The sequence below is a fragment of the Protomyctophum parallelum genome, assembly GCF_964188405.1.
Source record: "Protomyctophum parallelum genome assembly, chromosome: 21".
NCBI lineage: Eukaryota > Metazoa > Chordata > Actinopteri > Myctophiformes > Myctophidae > Protomyctophum > Protomyctophum parallelum.
In genome coordinates this window covers 6,930,554-6,950,157 of record NC_139713.1, presented here as the reverse complement: position 1 = coordinate 6,950,157, position 19,604 = coordinate 6,930,554, and positions in this window count along the sequence as shown.

Sequence of the window (19,604 nt, the reverse complement as noted above, 5' to 3'; positions counted from 1 at the left end):
TAATTTATGCAGCAGCAAACTGAAACAAAACCAGGAAGGAAGTGAGACCAATGTCCATGACATCACTGGCACTTTTTAATACTAAAATATCTAAAAACACACATAAAAGCCCCAGGAAAGTGTTTCTTGTCTCCCAAACATCATTAAATAAGATGTAAAAGGGGTGAATTGGACCTTTAATATCCAAGGGTCGCACGACAGACAGACTTTTCTGACTGAGCTATCCCCCACCCCAAAAAAAAAACTGAGAAGAAAAACAGAAGACATTCACATTATTTCTTTGTTTCCAAATATATATATTTGTATGGCCGTTTTAACCATTATTATTTTTTGCTCTGTTTAATTATTATTTTTTGATTGCAAATATATAAATTTTTTGCCTGCTGTTTGAATTAGTTTTCATTCCAAATTATATTTTCTCCGTTTTGATTTCTTGGCACACATATAACCCATTCTGACCTGAGATCAGATTCATACGAGGTTTCCACTGGGGACACACTGGTCTGATGAACCCATTCTGACCTGAGATCAGATTCTAAAAATGTCAGTCGTTCTTCGATTTTTTTCAAAAATAGCAGACCTACAAGCTCGTAGCGCGCTATGAGCTTGTAGATCTGCTATTTTTAAATAGCTAAAGCATAACATGATGCTAACACCAAAATGGGTTCCCGTTCAGAATGGGTTAAGTCTATAGCTAAGCCACTAGGCTAGTTAAGACTAAATCATCTACATTAAACTAACTGCACCTGTAAGGAGAATGAAACCAGCACACTGCATTTGCTTGCTCAATGAATGAATACTTTTATTAAAGAAGTTAAAATGTTTTGGCCAAAGACCTTCTTCAGGCATCTTCTGACAAGTGGAAACACCACACTTAACACAACAGCTAGCTCTAGTAACAGCTTCATACAATACAGAACAGAACACATTCCAGGACAGAAGTTAAAAACAGAAACATTAAGAGCTGAGAGGTAAGTGTGTGCTCAATCTCTGTGGTTAAATTCAGAGGCCTACAGGCTATCATGCCTGTTCAAAGCAGCAGTTACGGTTGCACTACATTCCAGTAACGAGTGCTCGTTACTGTGATGTTAACAACGAGGCAATCACGTTCGTGTTGAAAACATATCCTCCGCTCCTCACCAGTATCACTACTCTAAACTAATTTAGGATGAACAAGAAACCCTCTCTGACTGTTCCTATGTTTGTTTGCCGTTTGACTAAAAAAAAATGGCGGCGATTATATTGTGCACCTTTAAGAAGGCTTAAGGCTTTCCCCCTGTATGAGTCCTCATATGCGTCTTCAGCTGACTACTACTAACACAGCCTTTACCACAAACTTCACAAATATAGGGCTTTTCCCCTGTATGGGTCCTCATGTGATTTTTTAAATGGTCCACTCTATTAAAGCCATCGCCACAAACTGTACAAGAAAAAGGCTTTTCCCCTGTATGAGTCGTCATGTGTTGTTTTAGCTCACTCGATCGACTACAGCCTATGCCACAGACTGTACAAGGATAGGGTTTTTCCCCTCTATGAGTCCTCTTGTGTTGGGTAAGCTGACTACTACTACTACAGCCTAACCCACACTCTGTACAAGAATATGGCCTTTCCCCTGTGTGCATCCTCATGTGTACTTGTAGTTGATACCGACTAATACAGCCTTTACCACAAACTGTACAAGTAAAGGGCTTTTCCCCTGTATGTGTCCTCATGTGATGTTTTAAATTATCTGCTCGATTAAAGCAATTGCCACAAACTGTACAAGAAAAAGGCTTTTCCCCTGTATGAGTCATCATGTGTTGTTTTAGCTCACCTGATCGACTACAGCCTATGCCACAGACTGTACAAGGATAGGGTTTTTCTCCTGTATGAGTCCTCTTGTGTTGGTTAAGCTGACTAATACTAACACAGCCTAACCCACACTCTGTACAAGGAAACGGCCTTTCACCCGTGTGTATCCTCATGTGAACTTTTAGTTGTGCCTGTTGAATACAGCCTTTACCACAAACTTTGCAAATAAAGGGCTTTTCCCCAGTATGAGTCCTCAAGTGCGTTTTTAGATCACACCTTTGCCTCCAGCTTTTACCACAAACTGCACAACTAAACGGTCTTTCCCCAGTATGAATCATTGTGAAAGAGTGCTGGCACTCGGAAATAGTTCGTGTATGTGGAATGGACAGAATGGTGAGCAGGCAAGGCCACCGGCCAGGCTGACCAAGAGGAGGCAGAGGCAGAGGATTCGTTTAAGGGTTTTAATTGGTGTGTGCTGTACAAAGGGGACAAACAATATACAATGTGTGGCATCAGTAAACGTATCCAAATCATAAATAGCAGTTACATCCAATAACGTCAATACTAAATCATATTCATGTCATGGGCAGCCTATATATACAATATCAAACACCTACACAATACACACATATATCTATATATATGAATATAATAGGTTGAATAATATGTGAATATAATAGGTTGAATACACAGTATATACACATACCTACATATATACATACACATACATATACATATGCAGATATATATATATACATAAACACACATGTGTGAATACACATATGGGTGATGCCGTTATGCAGGCCAAACACTATGTCTATTAGTCAACAGTTCGATTCAATGACCCATTAAGAAGTTAAACAACTCAAGTACTGCTAGTCATATAGTATATAAACAATAACAGGTGCAATGAAGTGAGTCCATGATGGGTGATTAATAGTTATGGCAATGAATAAACAGTTGGGTTTCCAGAGGCTTTTGAACTCACGTTTGGTTAATGGACGCACACAGTTGAAGAGTGAAGAGAGATGGTGCTGGAGGTTTGGTATACCAGCCAGTATGGTGAAGCATGCATGAATGAGTGAGTGCATTGAGTCCTATTTGTAGCCTCCCACACCTGTGTGCAGTGAGCAAGCTGCCAGCCACTCAGCCTTGATTGCAGGAGTGGCTGGGAGGCTCCATGGGCCTTTTCACAGCCACCCCGGAATTTAGGTAAATTCCTTGTTATAAAAGGCCCAATGTTCCTCCTCAGACTCCTCCGGAAGAGGGACTATCCTGGCAACAGGGCGGAGATAAGTCCGGTTCTTCACCTTGACCTCAACAGTTCGGACGCGACCATCACGACCAGGAATGGTCTTCGTGACCCGGCCGGTTGGCCAGGAGGCACGAGGCAATTGGGGATCCACGATCATGACAGTCTCGCTGCAGGTCTGGTCACCCAAGGCGACTGTCAGGGCCGTCTTAACGGATTTGATCTCCCGTTCCAATGTACCTCCGACATGCAGCGCACCCGGGGGGTTGAATTTGAAGGAGATCTGGTGGTCAGATAACTGGTGCTGAAGCTGAGGCTCCATCGTTCTGAAAGCTTCCTCTAGCTTGGTGTATCCTGATCGGACGTTGGTACCACAATCAGCGAGGACCTCGAAGGGGGTCCCCCGTCTTGAAATGAACCGTCTCAGGGCCTGAGACTGCTGGAACTGGATGGTCTCTGCAGTGATAGAGGTTGAGGGAGCCACCCCGTCAACACTCTCCCGTGTAGCAGCAATCAGCTCTGGTGGGATTTCAGCCCATTCCGGATCCCTTTCCAGCCTACGTTTGGTTCCACGGAGTAGGGGAAGGACGAACCTTGGTGTCGTGGAGAGAGGAGGATGTGGATGTGGGAAAGTGTCTATCTGCCACGGTAACTCCACATTGCGAAGGAGCTCAGCGGAGAGGTTAGGGGCTGGAGTTGGGCTGCTGCCGGTGAAGAGGGTATTCCAGGCTTGTTGTGCCCCATGGGCACGGGTAAAGGGATGGGCTGGACCCTGGACTGCCCAACCCAGGGATGTGTGAATAGCAACAGGCCCTCCGGTAGGACCTGCCACCACTGGCTCAATCGGGGTAATGAGGGACGGGTAGTCGGACCCGATGAGGAGGAGAGGCTTAACTTTGACCAGGTTAGGCAGTGGGAGTCCCTCAAGGTGAGAATAATGTTTCTGGAGGGCACTCCCTGGACAGGTGTGTTCAGCCAAGTCAAGTTCATGAGCAGTGAAGGCATTTTCAATCGGGTACACCAGGTCAGGTCGACCTAGGGGGGAAATGGAGAAGGCGACTGTTGCGCCCTTCACCTGGAGCACATCCTGCCTCACCGTCCTGAGGTTAAGGGTCTCTGGAGTCCCCTTGAGGCTAAGCTGCCGGATGGCAGCTGGGAGAATGATGGTTCTTTCAGATCCATCATCTAAGACGGCGAATGCTTCCATGCTCCTTTGTCCATTTCTTAAGGTGACCTTCACCACTTTCAACATGACCTTGGATGAGTAGCTTGGTTGGTCAACACACAGCCTCTTAGGGGCTGCTCCCACCATCAGTACGCTCTGCTCCCTCTGGAAGTGAGGGACGACATCGTGCAGAACGGTGAGATGAATGTCTTTGCATCGATTGCAGGGTTTCTTTAAAGTGCAGGTCTCCACCTGGTGGGTCCGGGCACACTTGTAACAGCGGTCACCGGCGGTTATCCAGGCTTTGAGCTGTGGTTGAGTGAGCTCTCTGGCTTTGGGACAGGAGCCCATGAAGTGGTCTGTAGCATTGCAGTAAGGGCAATAATATGCCTGGAATTTGGGGTTCTTGTCTTTCTGAGGAGAAGCTTCCTTCCCATCCTCAGTGCTGAAGTACATCGTGGTTGGGTTAGCCTTGCGGGGAGCTTTCCTGTCCTCCGACTCCTTCCTCACCTCTGCATCATTGGCTGAGCCGGTGGCCTGTTGGGCAATGATCTTTGCTTTGGCTTTAACTTCCAGCCAACTGGCCAGATCTTTGAGGACATATGTGCGGCTGGAGCCCTCCTTCAGAATGCCTCGTGTCAAGCAATGTTCAATGAAATTCTCACTGAGGGAAGGTGGAAGCTTGCAGAGCAGTTTGTCAACGTGGGAACCACATTTGAGCTCGTTACAATTCTCTCCCTCGACCGATTCCAACATGGACGTCAGGGACCGTACTGCCAGGGTGAAGTCCTGGAAAGCAGCAGCATCCCTGGCCTTGACAGTAGGTCCTTCAAAGATGCGGTTAAGCTCGGCTTGGACCAGCTGACGGGGCTCTCCATATCTCGCCTTCAGGGCCTGGAGGGCAGAGGTATATGGCGTCGGTGAGTGCATATAAGATTTTGCCAGGGTGTAGGCACTGGGCAGATGGAGGTGGTCCAGCAGGACCTGGTACTTGTATTGTTCGGAGAGATGACTGTGGATCCCCAGCAAGCTCTTCAGCGCCATCTCCAGCAGAATAAAGTCACTCTCCTTCCCACTCTCAAAGTAGGGAAGCTTGGGCCGTGGTACTCCGTATGCCGAGGCCACCAGAAGTTCCATAAGGCCTGGTGACTGAACTTCCTGGGCAAACAGTGGACCAACAGCTGTTGGGGGGTTGCTCTGCACCACGTTGGTGGGTCCACAGTTACGGTCCGACTGGACTGTCACATTGGCGGGCCCGGATTCTGGTCTGGTGGGCCTCTGACCGGTAGGTGGCGGTAACTGGCGGTAGGGAGATGGGCTGGATAGATCCCTACATTGGGGAGGAGTCCTTTCCATCGCAGAACGAAAGGTTTGGTGCGGCAGCCCTCTCTCCTCCTCCCTCGACGACTCTGCATTGAATGCGACGGGGCCCGGTGTTGCACTCTGTCCGCTTTGGAAGGCTGCGTATGCAGGGCGGTCCAGGGAGACCTGTTGGGCGGCGCCCCCTGCCAGGTGGACAGACTCTGCCGGGTGGACGGCCTCTGTGTCTTCATCTGCCTGCTCGTTCTGTACAAGGAAAGACGAGACAATCTGGGCCTCCTCCAACCTCTGCCTGGCCTGTCTCAGCCGCCGCTGTTGCACCATGTGCTTGGAGATGTTCTCCTTCTCCTGCAGGTCCCGCCGAGTCCGCTCCTGGTCCTGCCGAGTCCGCTCCTCCAGAATCCGACATCGCTCATCTGCGATTCTGTCCTCCTTAATCTGCTGTTCGATCTCTAACAGAGCCATGGCCCTCTTCCGTTCTTCGAGGGCGGCCACTTGGGTGTCATGCAGGGCTATTGAGTGTCCGCTGTGTCGACTTCTATGGCTGGATGCTCTGGAGCCGCTCTGTCCAGAAACCGCCTGGCTGGCAGCTCTGGAATAGTGGGCCGAACCTGCCTGGCTGGGCGCTCTGGAGTGGTGGATGGAGGGTGCCGGGCTCGGCGCTTTGGAGTAGGGGGCGGAGCCTGCGTGGCTGGGCACTCTGGAGTGGTGGGCGGAGCCTGCGTCGCTGGGCGCTCTGGAGTGGTGGGCGGAGCCTGCGTCGCTGGGCGCTCTGGAGTGGTGGGCGGAGCCTGCGTCGCTGGGCGCTCTGGAGTGGTGGGCGGAGCCTGCGTGGCTGGATGATGCAGCAGGCGGTTCCTCTGCGGGCTGGCCCGGTTCCACCAAGGCTGCACTCGGCTGTTGTCGCCTCCTCTGGGGGTGAGGCAACCCTTCAACCAGCAAGGCAGGTTGTTGCCGTGTGGCATGGGCCTTGGGTCGGACGGTGGCTCCCTGGAGCGGCTTCATGGCCCTTTCGTCCGGCTCCGCTTGATCCTCCAATTCCTCTTCTTCCTCTTCATCCTCCAGCCTTCTGCCTTCCTCTCTGCCTGCCATCGGTTCCATTACATCCGGCTCGAAGGACCATTGAAAGAGTGCTGGCACTCGGAAATAGTTCGTGTATGTGGAATGGACAGAATGGTGAGCAGGCAAGGCCACCGGCCAGGCTGACCAAGAGGAGGCAGAGGCAGAGGATTCGTTTAAGGGTTTTAATTGGTGTGTGCTGTACAAAGGGGACAAACAATATACAATGTGTGGCATCAGTAAACGTATCCAAATCATAAATAGCAGTTACATCCAATAACGTCAATACTAAATCATATTCATGTCATGGGCAGCCTATATATACAATATCAAACACCTACACAATACACACATATATCTATATATATGAATATAATAGGTTGAATAATATGTGAATATAATAGGTTGAATACACAGTATATACACATACCTACATATATACATACACATACATATACATATGCAGATATATATATATACATAAACACACATGTGTGAATACACATATGGGTGATGCCGTTATGCAGGCCAAACACTATGTCTATTAGTCAACAGTTCGATTCAATGACCCATTAAGAAGTTAAACAACTCAAGTACTGCTAGTCATATAGTATATAAACAATAACAGGTGCAATGAAGTGAGTCCATGATGGGTGATTAATAGTTATGGCAATGAATAAACAGTTGGGTTTCCAGAGGCTTTTGAACTCACGTTTGGTTAATGGACGCACACAGTTGAAGAGTGAAGAGAGATGGTGCTGGAGGTTTGGTATACCAGCCAGTATGGTGAAGCATGCATGAATGAGTGAGTGCATTGAGTCCTATTTGTAGCCTCCCACACCTGTGTGCAGTGAGCAAGCTGCCAGCCACTCAGCCTTGATTGCAGGAGTGGCTGGGAGGCTCCATGGGCCTTTTCACACATTGTGTGCACTGTCAACTGACTCTTTTGATTAAACATTTTGCCACACTCTGTACAAGTAAACCTTTTCTTTCCTGTGTGACTCCTCGTGGGGTGGGTTTGTTTGGCCTCCTCCCAATCATCACTGTCCACTGAGAGGGGAGGAGAGAGGAGCTGGTCATCACAATTCAGCTGTGATGTTCCACAGTCCTCAACATCAGCTTGTTGTGCAGTGAAACCATCCTTACACACAGGGAGGTGCAGCAAGTCTGAGAAGAGAGGGGGGAGAGAGGGTCATCACATTTGTGTGTGTGTGTGTGTGTGTGTGTGTGTGTGTGTGCATGCGACAAGACTGTCACCACTGTAAATAAAACCATACATACCTAGCTGGTACAACTTTACAACAGGTTGCATCCGTGCGTCAAACTGTCCACATCCCTCGTCCATCTCTGACTGTTCCTCTGACAACGTTGAATATCCTTCGGAGGCCTTCTCTCTTGATACTGTAGACCCCTCTCCCTTTGGTGGTCTGTCGAAATCACCAGTAGAAACAACTTTTAGTTTTCATTCAGTGTCAATTTGCCTCATATATGATTCAATTCTCAATTTTAAGGTCACGGTTTAATTTAAGCACTATATTATTATTAAGTGGTAACTGAGTCTTGATTTCAATAAGTAACTTGTATTTGAATAATAACAGTTTACCGTCATCAATTCGACATGGTTCAGACCTTCAGCAACTGTCTCTTGCCTTCATGTTCTCAATCTTCACATACATCGCAGGAAACATACTTGTGCTCAAATGCGATCTGGCCCTTATTTGAAAACTAAAAGATGTGTTCCAATCAATGACACAAACCTTGCCAGTTCCAACAGCTCGTACAGTACATACACTATAATACATCTAGTTAAATATCCACTTAAACATAGCCCGGTAAACCCGGATAGCCCAGATTTAACTTAAAGAGTTGTCTCTGCACCTGTTCCAGTGTCTTTCCGTCTATACGTCAAAGGCCTTTGCCAAATATAGCTGATCTAACTGATTTGATTTATTTATTTAAGAGGAAAACAATAGAAACAAACCTATCAATTAATAAATATAGTCCTTCAAATATATGAGCACCAAATAATGTACAGTGTGGGAAATGCGATATATACATCATATTATTGATGTAGGCCTATGTACCTGGAGGTGTCTGGTGTCAGAGGCAATATGCCTTTGGATATACATGGATGAAAATGGAATTTCTTTTGGCTCTCTGTTGATTCAACCACCCTCGACATGTGATTAAAATATGGGGTGGATTTGACATTCCGTTCGTGATTTGTGGCATTTTTTGTAAAATAGGCCCCTCCCTCTAACTTTGGAAGCCGATTACGGCCGTTTCTGCCTGTGGTGTTTTCATTGGATATGTCCATAGATAATGTGTGCCGATTTTTGTGAGATTTGGACAAACTCTGTAGGTGGAAGAGCAAAATGTGCAAAGTGTGCAAAATGACATTTACGATCTAGTACGGTTCAATAGTTATAAGGAAAAATGTAAAGTGGGATGTTATAGCGCCACCATGAGGACGAGTGATGAAATTATGTATTACATTAATTTTAATTATGAACCTCCCCTTACGCCTATTACTTTGTATTGGCTGTGCCTCAGTGTGCCTCTATCATTCCTAACTAGGGGTGGGTCCCGAATCTCGGGACCAAGTATGTACCGAACCGAACGTGCCTGGGTACCGGGTACCCATTACAATAATTCAATTTCGGTTCTCTCTATCGGTTCCCACAGACACGCAGTCACACGATATTTATTTATTTTCTTCCCTTAATAGATGCGCTGCATGCGCAGGGAACAGAGCTGATCTACAAGCCTACATTGCGTTGCATTAGCGACGAGTTGTGGGCTTGTGGCTTGCAGAGGCGGAGCCATCTCTCTGCATGGAGTAAGACAGTTGTCGAGGAGTCTAGAGAGTAGAGACAGTCAGTGACACGCGCTGTGCCTGGCACTGAGGCAACATCATTATTAAAGTTTCTTAAACGTAATTTTCAAGTGAAGTTTATGGGAGGAAACTTTTAAGAGGGGACAGGAATCTTGCGCCTTGTCTGAGTCTTCACTGCATACGTGCGCAGCACGCTGGCTGCGCAGCATTGAATCAACAAGGAGAGAAAGCGTTGGTGCACTCAGTTCGAGTGCGCACCCGTGTGTGTGTGTGTGTGTGTGAGAGAGAGATCACGGCGTAGGGTCCAGATACCCAGTCTAACTTCGAGAGGTGGCGAAAAAACAACAAAAGATAGCCTACTTTGGGCAGCCCGTGTGCATGCACATTTCTGTTAGTAGCAAACCACAGAATGCAAGCCGCCTTTGTTTCAATGATCCCCCATTGATGCGCTGCCCCCTCCCCTTCATTAGCGATGCTAATTTACACAGTGTGTGTGTGTTGCTCTCAGATCTCAGACATGCTTTTATTTGTTATTGGTAATAAGAGAAGTAGCCTACAACACTATTGCCCTGGGTAAATGCAGAATCGATATTATATAGATACATTTAAAATAATCACTATATTATCCACAAATGGCTCAATAAAGGAGAAGATGTTATACTATTCATTATACATGTCTTTAGTATACAGTATACACTCTGCTCTGACATGCCATGCAGACAGCATATTTGTTGTCATTGTCAGTAGTAGTAAGAGGTAACTGTAGTATCCACAAATGGCTCAACTGTTAAAGGAAAGGATGTTGGTCTATACTCTATTCATCTGTCTTAAATCAAAGTCTTAAAAATAAAAGCTTTGTGAAAAACAATTGACCTTAAGTTTATACCATTTATTGTTTTACTATATTATCCACAAATGGCTCAACTGAATGAGGAGGAAGAGGATGTTACTTATTCATTACATGTCTTAAATTGACATTGAGCTTTTTTGTTAAACATTTGACCTCTTTTATATCATTTTGGAACCGAAATAGGGAACCGTTAAGAACCGGAATCGATAAGCAGAACCGGAATTGGTACCGGACTCGAAAAAAACCTAACGATACCCATCCCTATTCCTAACGCACTCCTAAGTATGTCTGTCTGAAGAACTGTCACCACTCCTCACTGGCCAGGCCATTGCCTCTGCATTTTCACACAGACATTTACCATTACCGTATGAAGGTCTTTTTCACTTTATCAAACTGTATAGCCCCACGGGGGGCTACGCCCCCTCAACCTGACCTCTTTCAGACCGCTATTGTCTTTCTTGAGGTGATAATGGCTAATGGATAATGGCCGTGGGCCATAGTTTCAAGGCAATTCAAACATTAACCTAACAATAGACCTGCCAATGAATTCTAATGACGTGTGCTATATATTATCCATATGCAGACCGCGGCCATCTTAACATATAAGTTAATGGCAAGGTGCTACCTAGGTGCAACTTCCCATTGGCAGCCCATTCATCCAAACAGAAAAGTCCTGTCTGATTGTATTAAACAACGTCAAACTCACAAACATTGCAGTTGTGCGAAAAGCTTGAATTATTCTCTTTCTATCCTCAAAATCCATTGTAGACATGTTATGAGTTGCAGTTTGGAAGTGCTCGTTAGATATCACTCGACAGCCCTGCGTAGCACCAGTTTTGAATGTGCACATAATGCAGGAGGCAGCAGGACGTTGCTTTACTGAAAACGAGTACACTGATGGCAAGATGGCCGCGGTCTGCAAATGGTCAATAGGCACACTAGCTATTTCCTATAGGCTATTCTACAAACTGGTGTCTACTGTGTACAACTGCAATTCAAGGTAACCTTCAAGATGAGACCACGACTCCAGATTTAACAACGCAATAGCTGTATGAAATTAAAAAAATCACACCTGTGTGAACTGAGTGGTGCAACTCCCCTCTCCCCCCCCCCTCCTCTCTCTCTCATTAGCAGGCAACAGTACAGCACTAACGCTCTCTCTATTTCTGGCACAACAGCGCCCCTACTGGTACTAATAGTCATACTCGTGCTCATTAACGTCACATAGGCGGACGACACATAGGCGGACACAGACATTGCTGTTCCTTGGAGTGGTTGCACCACTCAATAACAATACTTAGGCTATACCTATCTTGCGCCACCCCATTTTTTACTATTTAATTTTTTTTTACTTGAAATAGCCGATCTACAGGCTCACAACGTCTCTATGTAGATCGGCTAGTTGAACTATTTGAATATGTTTTTCAAAATAGTAAAAAATGGCAAATACGTTCAGGGATAAGGGAGGCGCAAGATGGAGCCCCTAGTGTGCCCCCTTAGTCATTTCATCCTGGACTCTTGTGTAAAATGAAACCCTCTCCCAAGAGTACAATTATTGTTACACATCTGCATTCCTACTTAATTTACAAGAAGTCTAGACTAGAGAAGGTAGAAGAGTTCTTATTTGATCAACCATGCCAGTTTTCTCTCCTAATGGTACCAACATCAAGCATGACATTGTGGACAAAATCTTATCTAGGCCTACTTTGTAGCCATTAGCCAAGCGACTGGGTCGTTTCTGGACCCTTGTGGGTATCCCTTAACGACTCTCTAACGACTTCCCTATATTTGTCTTTGTCGATTATACGTTTTTCATAAATTAAAACCATAATGATTTAAAAAGAAATCATGAAGCATAAAAAAAATTAAATAAATTCCATAAATTAGAAAACAAATGTTTTTCTATGTCACGTAACAGTGACATAGATACTCCACTGTTACGTTCTTAGTCTATACATGATTCATGATAACTACTTTTTTATATATGTGATGTATGCCATGCTTTTGTTTTTGCTTAAATGTAAGTCACTCTGGATCAAGAGTCTGCTAAATGCCTAAATTGTAAATTCTTTAACAGAAACAAACACAGAAGTACATGTCTAAGAGGATAAACCCAATAAAGCCTATGGCTTGTTTCCATTGGGGTCCAAGGGTAGCCTACATACAAGGGCACTTTCACTTGCTTCATGGGGTGGGAAATTTGCAGAAGTTTGCAGAAGTACAGTAGGCCTACATTTCAAGTACAACTCAATACAATAACTTAACTGTGAGTGGACAACACCATAAAGCATTACACTTGTTTACAATAGAGGGCCCACCATTTTCAATTCAATGTTGCAAAACATTTAGAGACGTACGAATATACACATCTATATAGTCAAAACAGGATTTTTTTCCTTTTTCTTGGGTTTAAATCTTATTAGCAGACCTGGTATTGCACTCTGCGTTGTTTAAATTCAAGTTAAAACGTTTTGGAACCAGCTGTCTGCACTTGTTCTACGTGGCTTATCTACAAGGCACACACCAAAGGGTCGGGTCGGGACAAAACGGTTTTTAAGGCGAACCACTGCATTGGTGTAGTTTACGTTAAAAAACGCTTTGTCCCGACCCGACCCTTTGGTGTGACTTGACTCTAGTCTTACCTCGTGTTCAATTCATTCAACGCGATGCAAAAATGTGTTTACAAACCTGTCCTCCTGCAGTGTGTAGAACAGATCAGTGTCCAGCCGTTTGTTCCTCGCGGATTTTCTAGTAGCCTCGGAAATGTCTCTTATCTCTGGACGTTGCTCGTGAACGTGAACTCTGCATGCATGCGCTCAGCCTCCAACACAAACTGTTACTGAAGTAAGTAAGCTTCACGCAACAAAGGACCAAAACGCACAACGGCTCCCCTTTCACTAACTTCCATCCCCCATCCTCTCTCACCCATTCAACACTACAAAGCACACTCACCAACGCCAGTTTGCCGCCTCTGATTGGCCGATTACAGCACGCACACACACACACACACACACACACACACACACACACACACACACACACACACACACACACACACACACACACACACACACACACACACACACACACACACACACACACACACACACACACACACACACACACACACAATCTTGCAATGTGTCATGGTCTTCGTTACAGCACCAAGACACTCATCGTACATCTAAATCAGGGGTGCCCAAAAGGTAGATCGTGATCTACCAGTAAATTAATATATATAATCTATCACTTGAATTAAGGTGACTTGATTGATTGACATAAAAAGGGCCTGTCTGTCATAGTAGCACTATACTATATTATTAAATAAGCGTCAGATGGAGACCGGCCATCTTCAGTAGCTCAATATATTTATTCTGGTTCCACATTACAACTCCCACAAGGTGGCGCCATATCCCTAGATTCCCCACACAACTCTCACAACACATCCTCCCTCCTGAGTAGGCTACATGAATAGTAATAGTGGTGAATAATAATAATAATATAACTACTAGGCTACTACTCAGCAGTCCACCACTAGTCGTATTATGGAGTGGCTATTTCTGAACTTATTTGTTTTAGTTTCAGTGTCACAGAAATCAAAGTCAAATAAAAAATACAGCAAGTCTTTTTACTAACAACATTTTATATTTTTCTTTCTGTTCTTTCTTTTGTGAAGATGGGGTGGACTACCCATTCCTTCATTTGAGTGAGGGAAGTATTTTGCCCCGTACGTCACTCAGAGCCACGAGAGTACCTTTTGTCCAGTTGAAAGTCCATAAGGTACCTCAGGGGGTTTCTCTCTCTGGTAGGGTACCGCCTCTCGACTGTCTCTTGGCCCCTTGGAGATTGACTGGCAGCATGGTACGCAGTTTTCTCCCCATCAGTAACTCTGCTGGGCTATTAGGCGGGTAAAAATATGGTTTGACCCTAAAAAAATTGCAACAAAAGGTTTCTCAACATTTTTTTGTAGTATTAGGTGTCCTTAATAACATACTAAAAGTTTACCAAAGTTTGACCACCCGAAAGGTGTTATATTCAAGATGGCCGCCGCCAGTTCTTAAAATACCATTACTCCTCCATTATTCATCCTAGAAAAGTTATTTTGGTGTCTAACCCTATGTTTTGGTTATCTAGGAATCCAATTAGCATATATAAATTATATAAAAGTACAATTGTTTATAAGGTTATAACAGTGTAATAGGACATTTCCCTTTTCTATAATGCCGTACTGCTGTATAGGTGAATTCATCACCTATACACAATTCACATTCTGTTGAAGCTTCCAGGAGATTTATTTTGATACCATAACAATAAGGAATATATTCATTATTACTGGGTGGTACTGTCATGTGACATTTGTAAAAGCATGGCTGCCAAGTGATAGACTGCATGGGAATATTACACAAATCATGGAATAAATTTACAGAGAAATGTCTGCCCTTTTTTTGTAAAGGTGTCTGGCAATAATAATAATAATAAAAACTAGAAAAAGTGCCCTACTGGGCACAGGTCTCCACCAGGATGAGCAGATGTGAAGAATTCCAGGCAAAGGTTTTTCCTTGGCCTCTAGGGAGTTGGCATACAAAGTTATCCACAGATCCGTGCAGTTAGAGGTAAAAACACTTTTCGGCCAGTTATAGCGCCACCTTGAGGCTGAGTTGAAATTGTTCATGTGGCATTTCGTCCTTGGCCTAGTGGGAATGTGGGTGCACAATTTCACGGAAATCATGTGATGTGATCATGATTTGCAGCATTTTGTTTGAAACTGAGCACTCCTGTGAACTTTGGAAGCCAATCTTAACCAATCAGGATGGAGTCTGAGAAATCTGAAAGACCGGTTTCGTTGAATGGCTCTAGAGAGACTGTGTACCAATTTGCGTGATGTTTGGACAAAATCTGTAGTAAAAATAAGTCCCCTATAAGGGTAGTGGTTCCCAAACTGTGGGCCGGGACAAGACACTCAGTCAGTAGAACCAAATGGCCACTTGTCTGGTCTATGGGGAAGATGGACTCCTCAGTGGGGATACAGTGGAGAGAAATGGCCCCTCATGGGCCTAGAGCAGGGGTGTCGAACTCAACTTGGGGCGAGGGCCGCATTGGTCAAAAGGTCACTTGATGGGGGCCACAACCAGTTGCGGACGCACGCTCGATGTCTCAGTCAGTCACTGCTATTCTATCTATCTATCTATCTATCTATGTATGCTCAGACCCAGCCAGCCAGCCAGCAAGCCACACACATAGTGCTCAGACCCAGCCAGCCAGCCAGCCACACACATAGTGCTCAGACCCAGCCAGCCAGCAAGCCACACACATAGTGCTCAGACCCAGCCAGCCACACACATAGCTCCGTAAGGGAGTGGTTGCACCACTCAAAAGATACTGGAGATTGGAGAACCTGATTTGGACATGATCTGATGCAGGACAATATTATGTCACTATGACAGAAAGAGAAGATGGGTCTGGCCACATTCATTCACCCCATAATCTCAGTGGAAATTGGGGAATATGTTGACAATAGTCGACAGCTCTGCCGATTAATAATCGATTAATTGAACCCACCCCCCATATTAATCAATATCACAACATGGAGGTCTTAGAACTACCACCACAGGGACAGACAAGCCCCAATCTCTCAAGCTCTCAAGTGCCCCATAGCTTTAATGGGACATGTACTGTATGAGCCACCTCGGACACGCATAGAGGAGAAGACCATGAGGGTCTTCTTAACTTTGCTCTTCTGTGCTCCAAGTCCCCAGGGAGAAATCCAGTGACCCCCCACTCCCCATACTCCCCTGTACCCACCTGAGGGGAACCCTAGGCCCACTAAACTCTAGACCGGACCCCCCTTTACCTTCTCACCCAACCCCACCTATCATACTCCCCTCTGCACCCGGTAGAGACTTAGGTTCTGACTACTCTGCACTAAGAGTAAGTAGAGCGTCGCAGTCCCGCCCCCTCGAGAGAGACGGAGACGAAATCACCGTTCATTTTCCTCATAGACTTTTCAAAAAGTATTTATTTAAAGACGTTTACGCTGCGGACAAAGCCAACTCTTGTCGTGACAAATCATGACAATAGACACAATGTTTTGGGCCAAACAAATAATTAGAAAGTAGAAAAAAACAGCAGATTACAACACTTGTTGTTTTTCTTCTTTGTAATTATTTGTTTGGTCCAAAATATTGTGTTTGTTGTCATGATTTGTCACGACAAGAGTTGGCTTTGTACGACGCTTATAATGTCTTTCAATAAATACGTTTCGAAATGTCTATGGGAAAAATGCATTGGGAATTATTTCCTGGGCCTGGCGTCGTCATGAAAGGGGGCGGGACTGCGACGCTCTATAATGCAAGAAATTAGTTTTGGGTGGGGTGTATAATGATTATTTACAGTAGTTTGAGCCAAAGTTTATCCACCAAGCTATCCAAAACGTTTCAATATTGCAATCATGTAGGCTATTATCTATCAACTGACAATATTCTCTGCCACAACCTTCTGAATTACTGAAAATTGTGACTATTAGTTTTGTTGTGTTTTGAGGATATCTTGAAACCTTATTCCAAAAAATATATAAATATTCAGACATTTATTAAATATTTAGTTTAGTTAACTTGAAACTGGTGACTATTTCAGAGGGTTTTAACAGAGTCACAAACACAATATTGGATTTCACAATTATCTAATTGTATCTCTGCAATTTGAACAAGTTCAATGGACTCCTAGACCCCAAAAACATAGGGTTAGACACAAAAAGTACTTGTCTAGGATGAATAATGAAGGAGTTAGGCTATTTTAATGGTTTTTAGGCCATCTTGGACGCCATCTTGAAAATAACACCTTTCGGGTGGTCAAACTTTGGTAAACTTTTAGTATGTTATTAGGGACACCTAATACTACAAAAAACTGTTGAGAAACCTTTTGTTGCAATTTTTTTAGGGTAAGGTGCTTTTTTTTCATAGATTTACTCGCCTATATGTCCATTGGCAAGTGGGGTGGCCCGATATGTCATTAGGTCCACATATGGGTCTGTTCCTTTTCCCAGAAGATCCTTCACAGTCTTTTTTTTTTTTTTAAGATTTTTTTTTTTGCGGCTTACGCCTTTTTTATTGATTTTTTTTTTGAAGGGACAGACAGTAGGCTGACAGGAAACGGGAGAGAGATGGGGGGATGACATGCAGTAAAGGCCGTGTCGGGCTCGGGAGTCGAACCCGCGGCACACTGCGACTGGATTACCAGTCCGGTGCCCAGACCGTTACGCCACGGCCTGGGCCTCCTTCACAGTCTTCACTGCCTTTTCAGCCTCCCCATTGCACTGAGGATATCTGGGGCTGGAAGTCACATGAACGAAACCCCACTCTGAAGCGAACTGTCAGAAGAGGTCTGCACTAAATTGGCCCGCATTGTCTGTCCGGAGTCCGGACCTCCCGGACAATTCCATGACGTGAAAACATGGTGTTCAATCACTGCAGCTGCAGTGGTAGAAGCCAGTTTAGCTATTTCAATGTACCTTGAGAAATAATCTACAATAAGCAAATACTGACTGTTGTGCCACTCGAACAGATCTGCACCAACCATCTCCCAATGAAATGAGAGGGGCAGTGACTTGGCCAATCACTGCTGACCCGCCAACTGCAGTGTGTAGTGGCTGAGGGTTGAAACACTCTTAAGAAGGTTGGAGACCACCTGATGACCTCTCTTCAGGTTGGAGACCACCTGATGACCTCTCTTCAGGTTGGAGACCACCTGATGACCTCTCTTCAGGTGGAGACCACCTGATGACCTCTCTTCAGGTTGGAGACCACCTGATGACCTCTCTTCAGGTTGGAGACCACCTGATGACCTCTCTTCAGGTGGAGACCACCTGATGACCTCTCTTCCAGGCCAAGTCTTCATGCCTTCAGCCATTAGAAATGGATTATAATCGCATCTTTGATGTATTTACAAACTTTAAAAAGTAATTTATTACAGAATGAAGAGTAATATATTATGTTATATTACATATTGCCTCCCCCAAATGTGTTTAGTCAGCTTCTGGTATCATAGCAGCAACAGCAGTAAGCATCATGACACGCAGCCCAAGGACTGTATAAAGAGGACGGGAAGCGAAGACCGTAAGGGCGCCGCCATGGTGCTCCATGGAAGGAAAGACACATGCGCAGTGGGCTTTATGCAGCCAACACTTCCTCCTTCAGCTTCCTTGGTCTCAACTGAGCATGCATTGAGGTTACCCTCCTATACAATGACAGCGAGCAGACGATATTAAACAGAGCAGACGATATTAAACAGAGCAGACGATATTAAACAGAGCAGCAGCAAACTGTGAAACAAAACCAGGAAGGAAGTCAGACCAATGTCCATGACATCACTGGCACTTTTAAATACTCAAATATCTAAAAACACACAAAAGCCCCAGGAAAGTGTTTCTGGTTTCCCAAACATCATTCAAATAAGATCTGGTTGCAAAAGGGATGAATTGGCCCTTTAATATCTATGGGTCGCACGACACAGACATACTTTTCTGACTGAGCTTGTAGATCAGCTACCCCCCCCCCCCACCAAAAGAAATTACTCAGAGAGGAAAAACTAATCGAGAACGAGAACACTTAGTTTTGAGACTTTTGTAACGTAAAGAATATCTTTAATTCGCAAACGATGGAAATACATTCAAATATTTGTTGCTGCGTTAATTTTTTTGCTTGCAAATATATATATTGTTTTGCCTGCTGTTTTAGTTTTCATTCCAAATACTTTTTGCTCAGTTTATATTTTCTCTTTGTTTGGCACAAATGTAAGAAAAGTCCATAGCTACGCCACTAGGCTAGTTCAGATTAAATCATCTACATTAAACTAACTGCACCTGTAAGGAGAATGAAACCAGCACACTGCATTTGCTTGCTCAATGAATGAATACTTTTATTAAAGAAGTTACAATATTTTGACCAAAGACCTTCTTCAGGCATCTTCTGACAAGTGAACCACACTTACACATACAGAGGGGTCGACAATGACCAATCCCCCCCCTCTCCACCACTTTTAAATAAAGTCTTCAATCACCGTTCATCTATCAATACAATACATTTTCAATTCAAACATCATCAATCAACTCAAAATTAAAATTAAATCACAGGCTTTTATTCTTTCTTAGTTCTCATGTGAGTTCATAAATTAGTCATTTGTTTACAGCCTTTACCACAAACTGTACAAGTAAAAGTAGGATAAGAGTACACGATTATGAAATTATAACCAATCTCCAATTATTTGCAGGGTCATATCTGCCGATACCGATTCAGATATTATACAGAGGAACACAATGGAAACAAGCCTACTAGCT